This window comes from Urocitellus parryii, chromosome 5, assembly GCF_045843805.1.
Source record: "Urocitellus parryii isolate mUroPar1 chromosome 5, mUroPar1.hap1, whole genome shotgun sequence".
Lineage (NCBI taxonomy): Eukaryota > Metazoa > Chordata > Mammalia > Rodentia > Sciuridae > Urocitellus > Urocitellus parryii.
Genome location: NC_135535.1, coordinates 139952077 through 139958470, shown reverse-complemented (window position 1 = coordinate 139958470; position 6394 = coordinate 139952077).

Here is a 6394-nt window from a genome sequence, read left to right as displayed (position 1 = left end):
ACATTTCCAAATCTCAGGAAAATCAGACACCATAATAGGCTAAAGAAATTAATACCCAAAAAGAAAAGATACCAAATAACCCAAATAAACTGAAAAGACACTTGACAGAAGAAATACAATAGTAAAAAAATATGAAAAAAGTTCAGCATCTTTAGAAATTAGAGAAATGGAAATTAAAACTACAATGAGAACCCATCACACTCCATTCAGAATAGCAATTATCAAGAATGGAAGTAATAATAAATATTTGTGAGGAAGTGGGGAAAAAAGTTCACTCCTACATTGAGTACTCATAGGAGCACTCTTCAACCTATCAATCCCTAAAATCTTTACATTCGAAACATTACAAACCCTAGTACTAATTTCTAACTCATACATTTATTATAAAAGAAAACTTATAACCCCAACACTAGCTCTATGCATGTGACACATCTCCCTGCCCATTGTAATGGCATATGTACTCCTCAAACCTAAAGAAATATGTCTGACAAAAGAGTTATTTTCATAGAGTAAATAATAGAGGCTTAAAGCCTTTTATTTCTAGAACCACAGGATTTGAACCTAACCTTAAGAATCCAAAATTCTTCATGCTACCTTACACATCATTATTATTATTATTATTAGCAAGGTCAGCTAAATAAGCTAAAATGTTGGTTTATACCCTCCAAAATGTTATTTATACCCTTCTTGTACTAATTAATTCCCTAATTGCTTCTACCATTGATTTCACCTCATTTTCAGGAACATCAATTACACTATTTAGTTCCCACAGACTACTTATCTCAGGAGGACTAGAAGTAAGCATACTAGCTATTATTCCTATTTTAATTAACAAAGCAAACACTCAATCCACAGAAACTTTATCCAAATATTTCTTAATTCAGGTTCTAGCATCACCAGTTTTATACATTCAGGACAATAAACTCTAATCAACTCACCTAACCAAACTTCAGCCCTAATATTTTCCCCATTTCACCTATGAGACACAAAAGTTACCCAAGGAGTTCCACTTATATCAGTGCTAATCCAACTAACATGACAAAAAATTGTTCCAATCTTCATTATATTTTAAATTTCCCCCTCAATCAATTTGTCCTTAATGATAATAATAGCAATTCTGTTTCATGTATGAGGAGACTGAGGACGACTCAATAAAACTCAATTATGAAAAATCTCAGCACACACATCAATTGCCCACATAGGCTGAATAATAGCAATCATCATATTCAATCCTACATGGACTCATTTAATCTGATTATTTACATTATACATACAATCCACATGTTCATATCATTCCATTAAAATAAGAAAACCACCACGCTTTCACTCTCCAACATGTGAAACAATTTTCCTCTACTAGTTTCAGTAATTCTTATATATTCTAAGTGAACTTTCCCCACTAACTGGATTCAACCCAAAATGAATTATTATCAAGAATTTGTATCAACTAACAACATCATTATACCTATATCAATACCAATAATAGCTTTACTAAGCCTATATTTCTATATATGAATGATCTAGTAAACATCCCTAACACTATTTCCATCATCCAACAATACTAAAATGAAATGACAGTTCAAAAGCACAAAAATAAACCCTCTCATGCTAACTCTCATAATTACATCAACCTTCTCCCTTCCCCTTACTGCTTAACTATCAATCTTAAGCTAGGCATTAGGTTAAATTTAGACCAAGAGCCTTCAAATCTCTAAAGCAAGTACTAAGATTTAAATTCCTGCAATCAGGACTATCTATCTCACATCAACTGAATGTGAATCAATTAAGCTAAGCCCTTAACTAACAATCTTAATTTTCTAGATTGATGATATTTAAACCCATAAAAATTTAGTTCACAGCTTAATGCCTAACTGCACTTGGCTTCGAACTGCTTCACCTGCCATAAGAAAATAAAGAACTGAAATCTATAACATTGTTAGTAGGGAAAAATAAATTTTCCCCAATTTCCCTCTTAAAGAGGGAACTGGTAATCAGAACAGTTAAGAGTAGGTGTAACTAAAAAAATGGCTTTTAATATTTAATAGTACATGGATGAAGCCTCAAAAATTTTAAGAAATTTTGATCTAAACTCCTAATCTTAGCTCAAAGCTGGAAGAAGTGAGGAGTATTCTGCTACCTATTTTTATTATGGGGATAAGCCTCAGAAAGCACTCTAAGTCCAAATTCAAATCTAAAAAGATCTTTATTTACCTGGCCAGGGACTGTCACCCACATAGAGATTCAAGCTCTGGGGGAGGACAGCAACTTCTGGTCCATTCAAGGAGAATATAAGGACAAAAAAACACAACTCACTGACGTGCTTATCATCATATAAGCAAGCCAATGACAGAAATTAAAACATTAATAAATGGGACCTGTGGGCTCTAGGCAAGACTGGAATTTTCCATCCAGCAAGCAAGCCATAAACAGAAGCTAAAAAAAGCATTTGCTTTGCAGTTCAGTTGACCACAGTCCCAGGTTCAAGCAAGTGTTAGACAGTCATATCCTGAATTTGGGTGGGAAGTCGGTGAGGTAAGAATCTACTTCAAAGTCATGTAGACCCATGAGGGCATTCAAACCCAAAATCTAGCTCAACAATGACCACCACTGCATCCTGAGAAAGGTACAATTTGTAAGGTGCAAAGTCTAGAAAAGCAATTTTTATAAGAAAACCGCTTTCATTTCTATTTCCTAAAAACGAGACATGCAGTCCTCTCTTCACAGAGACAGTAACAAACATAGAAACTAAAATGGAGTTTCTATAGTCACATCTTTTTACTCAAATCACTACAATGACCCTATTCCAGTAATCCCGGCATGGTGGGAATTGTTGCAAGTGACTAATGAGACTCTACCAAAGCAATTGCTTTACACACTCAGTACTAGTAACTTATTTGATGCCTGGTTAAAACTACAGTTCTCTTATATGTAACACACACATTTTCATCTGGCCATTTACTATTATCTATAAACCCTAAATCCTTTATTGAATTCAAAATACAAGATCAAGTTGTTGTGTTAATCTGACCTTATCTATATATCTATATTAACCTACTTGCTTATTTTTTTTCTATAACTATACTGATACACTGACTTATCCTATGGCTTAAATCCTATGTTTTACAGTTACATGATTTTCCTACTATTACTTAGGCTTATTCCTGATAAAACTTATGCCTTACTATCACTTATTTATGTTATCTTACTTTATTCCTATAGTCTTTAATCTATGTCTCTTGCTGATTATGTATTCGATCTTGCCTTATACCTATAAACTATACCTATGACTTACTGATTATATTGATCAGTCCACACAAGTACACTTTCCTATTTGTGACACTTCCTCACTTTGTTTGCTTCTTATTTGTGACTTTACTTTCTGATAAATCACCAGAACTTGTACCTCTTGAACTTCAAGGGAAAATATAAACCAAAGCCATATTTTCAGAAATCCAAGAGCCTTAATGATTAGCTACTTCAGGCTTATTAATTAAAACATTTCATTATACAGATATCTTGTCTGCATGCTTATTCAGGTTCACAATATATGTAGAAGTCTTTACATCAAACCCTATTCTCATTTTTCCAAGACACACCCACGTTTCCTACCTTGCAGTACCTCAAGAGTGACAACAGAACTTTAAAATGAATACTTAAATAACTAAATACACAAATTTTTCAACCGGAAATTATAGACAAAGACCTAAAAATTCAGAGTGTATGTTTTAAAACACTACAATTAAGAAGTTTTTGGAAGTTCAAATGATACCTAATGGTTTTTCAGACTTTCTGATTCAAGAACTTGTTATTATTTGCCGAAAACATCTAGTCTTCAATTAGATTAAGAGATTTACATATTCTTAATGGAAAAGACTCACAAACCAGAGTACAATAAAATACCTTTACAACAGAAATATTGAGAAACAGCTTTAAAGTTTCTACTTTTTAACAAATTCTCACAGTTTAAATGTAAATATGAACCCAGAATAGAAATTGAGGAATATCTCTCATAAAAAGTGTATGACATGAAAACATAAAGTGGCCAAGAGAAAAAATTATGTGAAGTGTTCTGCATAACGTTCAAACTAAATGCGTTAGGAAAATTTCAAGATTCATAAATATTTATTCAAGTCATTAAATATTTATTTTGTCCTGAGTACTATAAATTATGTAATCTGATTTTGAAAGTCACTGTAAATTTATCCAAATAATCCTTGACCAAATCTCATATTTTCTTTGACATTAGAATGCTTCTACTAATGTAATTTTGCTATGGTTATGGATTTTAAAAAGCCCCTACTTTCCTAAATTATCAGATGGAACATTGGTGTGGTATAAAGGTGTATTAAGAATTGTAATGCAAAAAAAGAGAGCTCATGTATAATGTCATAATTTGGCATGAACATACTTTATATACAGAGTTAAAAAAATTGTGCTGTGAATGGATAATTATGAATGTAGTCATTCTACTATTGCATGTATATAAGAAATACAAAAACAAACAAACCCAACATATTGTATCAAATAATTCCTCAAAGAACATTTCCAATAAAATAACAAGGAAAGCATTGCTAAATTGTAAGACTAAATACTTTAAAAACAAAATTCACAGGAAGAAAGTGAATTTGACAATAGGGCATTTACCTTGGTATCAGATTTGTTGCTCTCTTCTGAAGTAGACTTGGTATCACCAGCACCAGGTTCCTCTGCAAATCTTTAAAGCAAAATACATTATAAAAATGGGTGAGTCCAATTTTTTAAAGTAATAAAATTTGGTGAGTGTTTGGATATCACTATATTAAATGAGATTTTTGGCTGATAGGATTAAAATGTGACCTCCATTTTAAGAAAACATTTGTTTACTTCTTTCTGCCTTCACTTTTCCCATTCTATGAAACATTCAGTGAAGTCACACTTAGATCAATTTCAAATTGGCCAAGTCTGAGAATCATTTATCTTCAAACATCACCTTTCCTAAAGTCTGAAGTGAAGAATCCAATCAGAGGCCAACATAACCATTGTGGCCTGGACTGAAACAAACCTGATAATCTAGCATGAGGTAGAAAGATATACTGCTCATTCTCCCTTGTCTCTCCCTGGATCAGAGTTGACTAACTTGAAAGTGGTAGCCTTGATGCTTTGGCATGGAAACCGCCTATGAAAATGTACCTATTGCTTCCCTTTATTCAGAAATGGCACAGGGATTTCCCTGAAACGTGTTTATGGTTTGAAAGATGAAGATACACAAGAGAAAAGAACAAATGTATATGTTGTTACTGGGAATTCCTTTTTTAGACACATTAAAACATTATAAATTATATAATTCAATTAATTTCCCAGTAAAAGTCATTCAGGGCCATAAAAGCACTTCAAAATATTCACAGACACTCAGACACTCAGTGGGAATGATTGCCTCTGAGGTAGAGGACTGAATGTGCGACTCTGTTTCCCTAAGTATTATCTAAATAAGTTGTACTTCAGTTTCCTCAAATATCTCAATATCTTCCTTCCTGTGGGCTTCCACTCCCATGTCCTCCTTCTGCATGACCTTTCAAGCTTCATCCTATAAAGATGTACTTTCCTGAAACAAGGTTGGCTTCAATGACCATGAGTGGGAGCTGCTCTTTCCTCACTTCTAGAAAACAAGCTAAATGGAGTATCAGTCACTGGTCTCAGCATAAGCATGTTACCAACCATCCAACTAAAGCTCCATGATAGCTCTGCCATATTGTACCCCTGTCCTACCCTACCTCTACATAGGAAGAAAATGAGTCAGTTGGCAAAAGTGGCAGAAGTGAGCACATGTCTGCTCTGGGCCATAGAATCATACTGTATAATGTTATTTGTATTTCCCAGTCCATATAATTGCTTTTCTAAAAGGTGATATGTGTTCTTAAGTTTCACTTTATCCCAATAATTCTAAGTTAATTTTCTTCTTCCCATTAATTTAATATTTTACTTGAATTATTTTTCATTCCATTAAACTTTGAAAAATATCACTACTATACCTTTTCTCCTTGTCAACTACATGTATATTTGCTTTTTTTCTGAATTAAAAGTGCTGCAACTTGTTGTTTGTAGTGCTTCAAAGCAAGTAAAAATGGCATGTGGCTCTCCTTGGAAAAAACAAAACAATTTATTCACAAAAGTTCTCAACTAACGCAGGAAACTTATACAACACCTAATGGGTTCCAGAAATCTTGGTCTCCATCATAGCATTTATCATGGTATCTTGATGCTGTGTGGTTGCAACTCCCTTCTAAACCAAGAACTTCTTGAGGACAGGGACTAGATCTTTTATCTCAAAAACCCCAAATCCCAAAATGTAGAAGGTAAATGATTTAGGAATTTTTGTTGAATTAATGTGCTAAATTTTCTTTTCAAGGGCCTGATT